Source organism: Neovison vison, chromosome 2 (genome assembly GCF_020171115.1).
Source record: "Neovison vison isolate M4711 chromosome 2, ASM_NN_V1, whole genome shotgun sequence".
In the NCBI taxonomy this organism is placed as follows: domain Eukaryota; kingdom Metazoa; phylum Chordata; class Mammalia; order Carnivora; family Mustelidae; genus Neogale; species Neogale vison.
The window spans coordinates 75,599,267-75,612,131 of NC_058092.1; positions in this window are offsets into that span (position 1 = coordinate 75,599,267).

The following is a 12,865-nucleotide window of genomic DNA, read 5'->3' on the forward strand; positions in this document are numbered from 1 at the left end:
TTTTAATATTTATCTTCATCATTATTAAAGCTATTTTAAAATCCTTTAACTTATTTCTTTTTCAGAAGTATCATTCTTCAGTCAAATAATTTGAACTATTGAAAATATCTGTGGGACACCTGCAGGCTCGGTCAGTTAAATGTCCAACTCTTGGTTTTGGCTCAAGTCATGATCTTGTAGTCCTGAGATGGAGCCTTGCACTGGGCTCTGCGCTGAGCATGGAGCCTGCCTGAGATTCTCCCTCTGTCCCTTCCCCCACTTGTGTATGTGTGTGTGCACACATGCTCTCTCTCTAAAAAAAATTAAAATAAAAATAAAATAGCTTCAAGCATTCCTAAAGTCATACATCAAACAATGGAACATTTATTCAGGAAGATTTCCTACAACTCTGGAGAGAAAAGCTGAGAGTCGATGGTACTTGAGCAAAGACGCACTCCCTCCCCATTCCCAGTTCAGTTTAACAAAAGCTCCACTCTTGGCGGGTATGGCAAAAAAGATATGGCTTGCTTTTCCCTCATTTTCCAAGCAGAGATAAGGTATCTCATTGGTAAATGCAGGTCACTGGTATTTCTCATCCCCTCCAACACTGAATTGCAGAGACTAAATTCCTGGTTAGTGTGACCAGGGACTGGGGGTCTCCCAGTCTCTACCCAGCCCTGCTTTTAGAGTGGAGGTTTTATTAGCCGGATTTAGCAGGCTGAGAACATCTGGCCTGACCACCCTCACTCTGGTTCATTTGTAGGGTGGAGTTTCCATGTTTAGGAAAGTCAAGTGAAAAACACCAGAGGCTACTGTACCTGCCCAGTGGAAGGGCACAGAGATTTTTATCCAAGGACAGAGGCAGTCCATAAACACAGAGCACCACGAAGCTCTCCCCAGTGGGACTGACTTTATTTAAAATGGAGTGTGGGGGAAGTTCAAGCCTGAGGACTTAAAAAAAAATTTATTGCTGCAGGTTGACATTTATAAGAAATACTAACAGGAGATTTTCAGGCAGGGAGCAAGTGACCCAAGTGGAAAAACTAACACCACCAATGAGGGAATATGTAATTATAAAAGACAAAATAACTGCTTATTATTTCTCTTTTCTTAACTGACTTAAAAAGAAATTATATAAAACAATATGCATATAATTGTATCAGAGGGCCTATAACATATATAAATGTAATATGTTAACAGCAGAACAAAGGAGCTACATGAGTGCAAAGCTTATTGGAATAAAGATATAACACCAGACATTGACTTGAATCCATGGGAATAAATAAAGAGAACCATAAATTATAAGTAAGAAAGTTAATATAACAAGTCCTATATATTTATTATTCCTATTTCAGCTACTTTAAAAGACACACAATTGTATAAATGAATATAACAATGTATAGTTGGACTTGTAATGTATGTAGATGTAATATTTATTATATATAAGATTAGTAGCACTAAAAGGGGGGAGGGGGGAGTAGGAGTGTAGGAGTAACAATTCTATATCTTGCTGGAGCTAAGTTAGCATAAATTTCAGGCTTAGAGAAGATTTATATCTCTAACTATTTATATCTTTGTTTATATGTGGTTAGCCCTGGAGCAGCCAAAGAAAATAGTAAGTCTCAAATCAGTATCTTTTCACCTTAAGTAACTGGTAAAAGAAGAGCAAACTAAAATCCAAAGTAATGGAATGTAGAAAATAATAAAGATTTTTGTAAATGAATGTAATGAAATTAATGAAATAAGAGAAAATTAATGAAACCAAAAGCCTATCTTTTTTTTTTTTTTAAAGATTTTGTTTATTTATTTGACAGAGAGAGCGAGAGCCAGAGCACACAAGCAGGGGGAGTGGCAGAGGGCGAGGGAGAAGCAGGCTCCCTGCTGAGCAGGAAGCCTATGCAGGGCTTGATCCCAGTACACTGGGATCAAGACCTGAGCGGAAGGCAATTGTTTAACCAACTGAGCCACTCAGGCGCCCCCTATCTTTGAAAAGATCAACAAAATTGACAAATTTGAAGTCAAACAGGCCAAGAAAAAACGATGGAAGACTCAAATTACTAAAATCAGGAATGAAAAGGGGAATATTAATATTGACCTTCAGAAATAAAAAGAATTGTAAGACAATACTGTGAACAACTGTACACCAACAAATTTTTTCAAAAATGGACTAGTACCAGGGCACCTGGGTGCCTCAGATGGTTAAGCACCTGACTCTTGAGTTTTGCTCAGATCATGATCTCAGGGTTGTGAGATTGAGCCCTGCGTTGGGTTCTGCTTTTGCTTGTCCCTCTCCCTCTGTTTCTGTCCCTGCTCACTCATGCTCTCTCAAATAAATAAATAATCTTTAAAGACAAGAAAAGAAAAGAACAATGGACCAGTACCTGGAACGACACAAACTACTTAAACTGTCTCAAGAAGAAATAGCTCATCTGAATGCACCGAAGTACACAAGTAAAGATATTGAATTACTGATAAAATTCCCTGCAAACTTGGTAAAAGAAAGAAGAAATTTACCCAATTTGTCAAAACTTCTTTTACCACATCTACTTTCCTCCTCTCTCTGAACTATTTGAGAGTTATAGACACAATACTTCTTTGCTCCCAAATTGTCCAATGTGTATTTCCTAAAAAAAATAATGCTCTTACAGAAGCTTATTATTTCCTTAGGTCATGTACTTTTTTGGTAGTTGCTGTTGTAAAAAGCTGGAATAATGCCTCCCACCCCCCCTTGGAAGGGACCACTGAATGTCTGAACAGACATTTTAGACTGGTTATTGCAAATATTAAATAGATATGTAGCTATAAGAAATGAGTAGTTGATGCCTCCTATCCCTATATCTACCTCCTTTATTATGAAATGATGGAAATTTGAATCAAGACTGTGGCATCTTTTGGTGCCATTCTTTGAGCTTTTTAGGTGAGTGATTGGAGTTATTCTGTTGGGACTACTTAGGCCTATATTTGTCCCTGAGCTAATAAACAATATTCAAATTTTAAAAATTATTCAAGCTGTTATGAGATCATAGCTAGCCTATTCCAGAACTAAAAGTTTATATATGTTGTTTAGTTAGTGAATAATCTTCACCAGGACAGACAATACTTATGACATGTAGTTTCCAAACTGAGAAAAAAAAAAGAAGCCTCAAAATCTGATGAAGACTCCATAGAACATAAAAAGCTTTGCATTTCTTGAATTCAATGTAAATCAAATATGAAAGTATTTACTAATGTCTTAAAGAAACTTCACTATTATTTTGAATGAATTGTTGCAATCACATTTAGAATAAGGTTTCCACTACTGGACATCATGATGAAGAGTGACATTCTTTAAATGTCATGGAAATCTTCCAGCTAGTTGCTGGACTTAATCCACTTTTGCATGACTACTTGGAAAAAATGCTAAAATTTTAAAAAGCACAACATATTCAATACCCGTATCCCAAATAGATTATGATGAATTAGTCAGAATAAAAGGAAAACATATTTAATGTCAAGTGTTATGTAGAGTCCAAATGCTACTCCGTTATTGTAGATTTTCCATGATTTTAACAAATACTGATCAAATGGAAATACTGTGTGTTTAAGTTATTACATAAAACCATGAGAAATTTGTGGGTTTTTTTCCCAACTGCAATAACTTATCTGTGACTTTATGTAACACAGTGAAATATATTCTAGGTGATTGTAACTTGCTATTGGACAGTATTTGTGGGCATTAGTATGAGTATGTCATATAACAATGCAGCCATATAAAAAGTAAAGACAAAAGGCTGCATGCAGTCTTTATAAATGTTAATAAATAAATAGAATGTGCTGTCCCACGGGAGCTTATTACCTTTTTCATCGGAGTATAAGCTGGCCTTCTAGTACCTGAAGTTATTAAATCCTTAAGTATGTTTCCAGTTATATTTTCTCTTTGTGTTAGTCTTCTTTTGTAGAATGAGTGTTTTAGACACAGAGCTCAACTTTGTTAAGTAGCTAAAGCAGGATGCCTGGTTTTGGCTATAACAAGGACAATACAAAATGGGTGATGGAGGAGGGACATGGTGAGCATCAATTATGGTCTATGACAAGTTGCAAGAGTTAAAGTCTGTGGCATGTACAAAGTCATGTGTAGTAAGTCCTTTATAGAATTGTAACTAGTCACCAACTTGAAGATAAGATGATGGATTTCATTTAACATAAGGCACAGCGATCAGAGGGGTGCAAGGAGTGAACCATTGCAGATGCTTCTGGTACACGGACTTGAATCTTCTCTATCTCACCTCTGATGCCAGCTCTGGCTCTAGTGGGAATTCAGAGAAAGCCTGAACTCATCTCAGGCTGAGAACATCTTGCTTTAGTATCTCTAAAAACCATGTCCTCACAAGAGACTACAGGGGTTATGGGCTTGGGGTTTCTCCCCTATAACTTCCCTCTCCTGGCCTCTCACAAACATGATGAGCATGATCCTTCCCTAGGGCCTTTGTACTTGCCATTTCCCCTGCAACTTACACTGTTTCTGCATATATCCAAGTGATCTACTCCCTTTACAGCTTTAGCTCTTTGCTGAAATGTTGCTTCACTGGTGGTGCTCCTGACACACTATTTATTTATTTTTTTTAAAGATTTTATTTATTTATTTGACAGAGAGAGATCACAAGTAGGCAAAGAGGCAGGCAGAGAGAGAGAGGAGGAAGCAGGCTCCCTGCTGAGCAGAGAGCCCGATGCGGGACTCGATCCCAGGACCCTGAGATCATGACCTGAGCCGAAGGCAGCGGCTTTAACCCACTGAGCCACCCAGGCGCCCCTGACACACTATTTAAAATTGGTCTACTTCAAATTGCCGGCACTTTCCCCTATTCCTACTTCACTTTTCTGCATAGAAATTGTCATCTGATATTCTGTGATAGTTGATATTTTTATTCCCTGCTAGAATGTTAACCTCCACGAAGGTAGCGATTTTTGTTTATTTGTTTCGACTTCTGAATCTCTCAAAAAAAATAAAAATAAAAAAAATAATAAGCCTGGCATGTAATAGGCCTTTCACACTGGTGAAAGGTTATGCTATTTTCAGAGACTTTGGAGACATACTATAAAATTTGCTTCTGGAAATGTTCTTACTTTCTTACTCTCCAAATATGTATATAAAGTATGTACTTTTCACATCCTCCAAAACAAGCAGAATCATAGCTGCTTAAAATCTAAGCTACACTGAGTGGTAGATAATATCATGCTATTTCAATAGACAATTTTTTATTATTGCTGAAAAAAAGACAATTTTTTATTATTTCAATAGACAATTTTTTGTTTTATTTATTATTATTATATTTATATAATTATTTTACCACATTTTTATCTCATAGTATAGAAGTTTTGTTGAGGCCTTGAAGCCTGAAATAATGTTATAATAAATAAAATGCATTTGTGCCTACTATATGGTAGACATTGTGCTAATTCTTTATAGGTGTTACTAATTAAAGTTATTCTTTAGCACGTGCTTATGAGTAGGTATTATCATTTGCATTCTATAGACTAGTAAATACAGTTTAAAGATTTTATTTACTTATTTATTTTAAAAAATAAGTTAAGAAAACTATTTATACTGTCTTACAATTATATAATTTACTAGTGTTCTTTTCTTTTTATGTGCATTCATATTACCTGGGCTCACTTTCAGTCTGAAGAATTTCACTATTTCTTGTGAGATGAGCCTGCTAGCAAAAAATTCTGTATTTATTTATCTGGAATGTTTTTTAAAGTTTTTATTTGTATACCAGAAACACTGTATGTTAACTAACTGGCATTTAAAGATGTTTTTTAAATAAGAGTTCAGTGGGCAACAACACAATTGAGATTTCCTTAAATGATAAGTCAGTGTATTAAAAGAGAGAGGTCAAATTACGTTCATCCATGACTCCGTATTTGCAAAAGTGGCCTGGGACACTCTGGTATAGTATATATCTTTTATCCCTACCAATTTTGACAGTCTGATTAGTCCTTTCAGCAAATAAAAGTCTCTGCTTCTCAATTAAGGGATTTCTTGTCTCAGTTAAGGACAACTTGAAACTGTTTTTATTGAACACATGTCAATTGAAAATGAAAGCAGGAACAAGCTCTTAGTTTCTCAGAAATAGGCCAGATGTTAAGAAGAAGCTCTTTCTTATGTCACATGATGAGTTGTGTGCAGTTTTTGTGCATTTTGTTTCTATGTCAGCCTTGCAAATTGTTCTAGGGACTTTTTCTTTTAAACACTGGGTATGAAGAAGCTATCTAGATTTCCTTACTTTCTAGTATAATTGGAATTGCAGCCTTTGGAATACTTATTCTAAAAGACAGACACAAATCAAATTAATTTGTGTGTTAGTATTATTAAATTAAAAATTTATGTATGTATATATGCTTAATGGTTTCAAATGTTACCCAGAATTACACGTCTAGAATGTTTTTATATTAATCTGCTTTACACATGGAGAATTCCAAGCAGAACATTTTAAGGTACTCAGCAACAGGAATTCATTATTTAGTTGGGGTCACTGAGTCTCATATACAATAGGAGGCAAGACCAGGAAAACAACTTTCAGAGTGTGTGTGTGTGTTTGTGTGTGTAGAGAGAGAGAGAGAGCGAGAGCGAGCATTTCTACATTCCATTCTCTTCTGACTTGAGCCCTTGGTGACACCATTTGTACTTTCTGTGTCTATGAGTTTGATTAACTTAGATACCTCATATAGGTGAAATCATAAAATATTTGTCTTTCATAATTTATTATTTTACTTAATGTTTTCATGGTTAGTTCTTGTTTTAGCATGTGACAGATTTCCCTTTTAAGACTGAGTAACATTCCATTGTGTATATACAACATTTTCTTTATCCATTCGTCTGTCCATATAGATATATGGGTTGCTTCTACTTCTTGATTGTTGTGAATAATGTTGCAATAAATGTGGGTGTGCAAATATCTCTTCAAGATTTTGTTTCAGTTCTTTTAGATGCATACTCATTAGTAAAATTTCTGAAACATATGGTTAGCTCTATTTCTAATTCTTTGAGGATCCACCTTTCAGTTTTCCATAGCAACTGCATTTTTTTTTTTTTTCAGAGAGAGAGAACATGCGTCTGGTACAGAGAAGGGCAGAGAGAGAGGGAGAGAGAGAGAATCTTAAGCAGACTCCAAGCTCTGAATGGAGCCTGACCTGAGGCTTGATCTCATGACCCTGGGATCATGATGTAAGCTGAAATCAAGAGTTGGATGCTTAACCAACTGAGTTACCCAGATGCCCCTGTTATTTATTTATTTATTTATTTATTTTATTTCCATTCGCATTATATAAGAGTTTCAGTTTCTCCATATTTCCACCATTAGTTATTTTCTATTTTTTTATAGTAGCCATCCCAATATGTATGAGATAGTATCTCATTATATTTTTGATTTGCATTTCTCTAAGGATTAGTGCTATTAAGCAACCATTTAAAAACTGAGTTATTCCTTTCTTGTTGTGAACTGTAGAGCTCTTTATATATTCTAGATATTTGTCCTCTATTAGATATATGATTTTGAAATATTTTCTCCCATTCTCTACATTGCTTTTTCATTCTATTGGTTTTCTTTTTTGCTTATTTGTTGTTGTTGTTTTTTTTAAAGTCAGATTATTTTTTCTTTTTTTAAACTTAAATTCAACTAGCCAACTTATAGTACATTATTAGTTTCAGATGTAGTCTTCAATAATTCATGAGTTTTGTATAAAACCCAGTACTCATCACATCATAGCTTTTCCTTTAATGCACTGAAGTTTTAAAATTTGATGTAGTTCCTGTTTTTCTCTTTTTGCTTTTGTTTCTGTGATTTGTTGTTGTCATATCCAAGAGATCATTACCAAATCCAGTGTCATGAAGCTCTCCTCTATGCTTTCTTCTAAGGTTTATAGGGATGCCTGGGTGGCTCAGTCAGTTAAGTGTCTGCCTTTGGCTCAGGTCCTGATCACAGGGTCCTGGGATAGAGCCTCATGTCTGGCTCCCTGCTCAGCAGGGAGTCTGCTTTTCCTTCTCGTTCTCACCCCCACCCCTGCTCCATCTCTCATATCTTATGTCTAGTTCTTTAATGTATTTTGAGTTAAATTTTATATATATTTTAAAGATCCATATTCATTCTTTTGTATGTGGATTTTCAGTTCTTCCAACTTTATTGAAGAGACTGTCCTTTCCCCATTGTGTGGTCTTCATAAGCTTGTTAAAGATCATTTGACCACATATGTGAGGGTTATTTCTGAGCTGTCTATATGTCTAACTTTATGCCAGTACCTGGCTGCTTTAATTACTTTAGCTTTTTAATGTGTGCAGTCTCCAACTTTATCAGCCTTTTTCAGGACTGTTAGGGCTATTTAGAGTTCCTTGAAAGTCCATATGAATTTTAGGATGCTTTTTATGTTTCTGCAAGAAATGTTATTGGAATTTTGATAGGAATTGCATTGAATCTGTAATTTGCATAGATTAGAATGGACATCTTAACAATATTAAGTCTTGGAATTCATGAACATGGGATGTCTTTTCATTATTTGTGTCTTCTTTAAATTCTTTCAGCTAGGTTTTATAGCTTTCACTGTATAAGTCTTTTGCCTTCTTAGTTTAGTTTTTAAAGTTATTTTAGTAATTTATATTTATATATAATAATTTATATTATACATACATATATTTTAATATGTATGTTTATGCTTCAAAAAGTTATTTAAAAACATTCAGGAATAAATCTAACAAAATGTACAAAGAGTATATGTTGCAAAATGTAAAATATTACTGAACGATTTCAAAGGGCTAACAAATTGTGGGACATATGATGATGAATTTGAAAACTATTTTTTGAGTGTCATTTCTTCACATACTTATCTGTAGATTTGATACAATTTCTATTTTCACACATGTAAAGAAAATTTATTCATGACAACTATAGCAAAAAGATAGTCTCAATAACTGTTGCTAGGTCAATATTACATAGTCATAAAAAAATAAAACTTGACTCTTACCTTCTGACATTATAAAATTGATTTAGGTGGATTATAAATCCCAATATGGAAGATGAAATAATAAAATGTTTAGAAGTAAGTCAAATATTATTTTCATGTCCTCCAAGTCAGGCAATAGAACAAATCAATAGCTTGTAAACAAATAATTGATAAATTTATGTTACTATTAAAAATTCATGTTCATTCAAACACCACTAAGAGAATTTAAAAGTAAACTAAATGCTAATAGAAAAAAAATTATAGAATATAGGATATATAGTCTCTAAATAAAGAAGAAAAGAAAAAAGGACAGACAACCCATTAAACATATAAGCAAAAATATTGAATAGGAAGGTATGCAAAAGGCAACAAACACAAAACTGCACTCAATCCTCCTAATTACTACTAATTAAATAAATTAAACCCATAATTAAAACTATATACTTATTACAATGACTAAAATTTACAAGTCTGGCATTACTAAGTGATAATAAGAATGTGGAACTAGGAATTTTACATATCACTTATGGCTGTATAAATTGGAACAATCACATTGAAAAACTTTCTTCCAGATTTCATTATTTGTAAATGATGCAAGGCAAGATAACTTTTCATATTCTGTAAGTCTAAGTAACAAGAGTATACTACTGTTAAAGAATGATTAAAATAGTTTCTAAACTTAAGTTTCTAAAACTTAAGCTAATGAGAATTTAATAGATGACTTTTTTCATGTTTTGTTAATTTAACTCCAAAAAATAGGGTGTTAACATTGTTTTAGAAATTGTGGTTATTTGACACGTGGTGCACTCATCTTTGGAGCACAGCGGAAATTCTCAGGCAGGAAGAGTCTCCTTTAACATCCTTCTACTCCAAGTTTAGTGAAAAACCACAAAACAGCAAATGTATCAGCCCTTACAGAAAAGTACAAACATGAAATAATTTTAGTTCAGAAATGTGGTGAGTGCAATTGTTCATTTAAAAATTGAATGTTTTAAAAAATAATAGCTGTGTAGGGACAGGTTTAGGAAATTCTAGACCTGGAGCGTTTAGCCCTGTAACCTAAGAGTAAAAACAATCCAAAACCAAAATCACCTTGCATTTGCTGGGCTTTGAAAAATACAGAATAAGAGAAGAGAAATTCAGAACTACATAAAATGTAAGATGATGAAACTTGCTTGGTGGTTTGACTGTGATACACATAGCAGCTTGTGTAACTGTCCCTCAGGACAATGTACTGACCAAACATGGTTGAACAGGTACCAGCAACAGACCTCTAGGGGAGAGGATGATCTAGTCCTCAAAGCTGAGCAGCTGGGAACGCCTGGCCGGCTCAGGGTGGAACTCCCCTGGTCTTTTTTCTGTTATCTCAGCTTCTCCAGAGATCACTTGTAGTTAATTAGATGATTCCTTTAAATGTGCTTATTCAACTACAAATCCTATACTGCTTGATCAGACGTATCTTGCTTAGTTGTTATCTTGTATCTAGTAAGTACGGGACTGAGGAGTAGCTCTGGGCAGCAGTCTTCTCAACTGCCAACCCCCGCTCCCATTCTTTTGAAGAGGGCTTGTTTGTGCCTCATTCTTCTCCCGTGCACCACTGGAGGGACAAATGGCCATTGGAAAGTGGCAACCTTGCATGCAAGCTGGTTTGAAAATTGCCTCATGAGAAAGTATACCTTAAGTTCTGTCTTATTGCACCAAAAACATAGGTCTTAAAGGGAAAACTGAAATTACAGAGGATTTTAATTTGCAGGATGGATATTTAGGAAAGAGTCTCCAGTAAGACTTGGACAGTAAAGTGTCAGTATAAAACACATTTATGAGTTGATAACTTGTCTTTCAAGCTATTCTCTCAGTGAGCTTTTGTGCTCATTCTCCAGAGGTTCAGGCCACGTGCCTCTCTTCCATCATCCACCCTTATATGCAGTAAGACTGGGGCATCTGGATGGCTCAGTTTGTCAAGAATTTGACTCTTAATTTCAGCTCAGGTCATGATCTCAGGGTTGTGAGACTGAGCCCTCTCTCTCTCCTGCTGTCCCTCTCCTCACCCTCACTCTCTAAAAGAAAAGAAAAAAATGTTACATGGGATAAGACAGTCTTGTTTGTGCCACACCTCTGATGGTGAGGACAGGTGGAGTCCTAGACTTTACCCATTCTTTTTTCAGGAGGACCATTCAGAGATTGAGATTGCTCTGATTCCCATATAATAGGTTCAAGTAAATGTACTAATGTGTAAAACCCCTCATCTTTCTTCCAGAAACACAATCTGGAATTCCAGAAAAATCTAGTTGATTCTGAAGAACAATTTTCTTCTAATTCGTCCCCTTTATAAGCATGGGGTTGGAACTTGGAGCATTTCAGCAACTTTTCAAGTGACTGAATATTAAAAAAAATTAGATGTACAGCATGTTGACTATCATCAATAATATTTTATTTAAATTCAATTAGCCAACATATAGCCCATCATTAGTTTTTTAAGATTTTATTTATTTATTTGAAAGACAGAGATCACAAGTAGGCAGAGAGGCAGGCAGAGAGAGAGAGGGGGAAGCAGGCTCTCCGCTGAGCAGAGAGCCTGATGCGGGGCTCGATCCCAGGTCTCTGGGATCATGACCTGAGCTGAAGGCAGAGGCTTTAACCTACTGAGCCACCCGGGTGCCCCCCCCCATCATTAGTTTTTGATATAGTGTTCAATGATTCATTAGTTGCATGTAACACCCAGTGTTCATCACATCATGTGCCTTCCTTAATACTCATCACCCAGTAACCTCTTTCCCCACCCACCTCCCTTTCCACAACCCTCAGTTTGTTTCCCAGAGTCAAGAGTCTCTCATGGCTTGTCTCTTTCTCTGATTTCCTCCCATTTAGTTTTCCCTCCCTTACCCTATGATCCTCTGTGCTGTTCTTTATACCCCACATATGACTAAGACCATGTAATTGGCTTTCTCTAATTTATTTCACTTAGCGTAATGCTCTTCAGTTCCATCCATGTCTATGTAAAAAGTGGGTATTCATCCTTTCTGATGGCTGAATAGCATTCCATTGTATATATGAACCACATCTTCTTTATCCATTCATCTGCTGGAGGACATCTTGGCTCCTTCCACAGTATGGCTATTGTGGACACGGCTGCTATGAACATTGGGGTGCATGTGCCCCTTCTTTTCACTTTTCACATATCTGTATCTTTGGAGTAAATACTCAGTAGCACAATTGCTGGGTTATAGGGTAGCTCTATTTTTAACTCCTTGAGGAAACTCCATACTGTTTTCCAGAGTGGCTGTACCAGCTTGCATTCCCACCAACATTTGTAAGAGGGTCCCCCTTTCTCCACATCCTCGCCAATATTTGTTGTTCCCTGTCCTGTTAAATTTGGCCATTCTAACTGGTGTAAGGTGGTACCTCATTGTGGTTTTGATTTGTATTTCCCTGATGGCAAGTGATGTGGAGCATTTTTTCATGTCTCTATTAATAAAAACTGTTAAAATGTCTATGCTTCCCAGAGCAATCTGCACATTCAATGCAATCCCTATCAAAATACCATCAACATTTTTCACAGAGCTGGAACAAACAATTCTAAAATTTGTATGGAACCATACATTTGAATAGTCAAAGGAATGTTGAAAAAGAAAATCACAGCTTGAGGCATCACAGTTCTGGACTTCGAGCTATATTACAAAGCTGTAATCATCAAGACAGTATGGTACTGGCACAAAAACAGGCACATAGGTCAATGGAACAAAATAGAGAACCCAGAAATGGACCCTCAACTCTATGTTCAACCTGTCTTTGACAAAGTAGGAGAGAATATCCAATGGGAGAGACAGTCTCTTCAATAAATGGTGTTGGGAAAATTGGAGAGTCATATGCAGAAGAATGAAACTGAACCATTCTCTTACATCACACACAA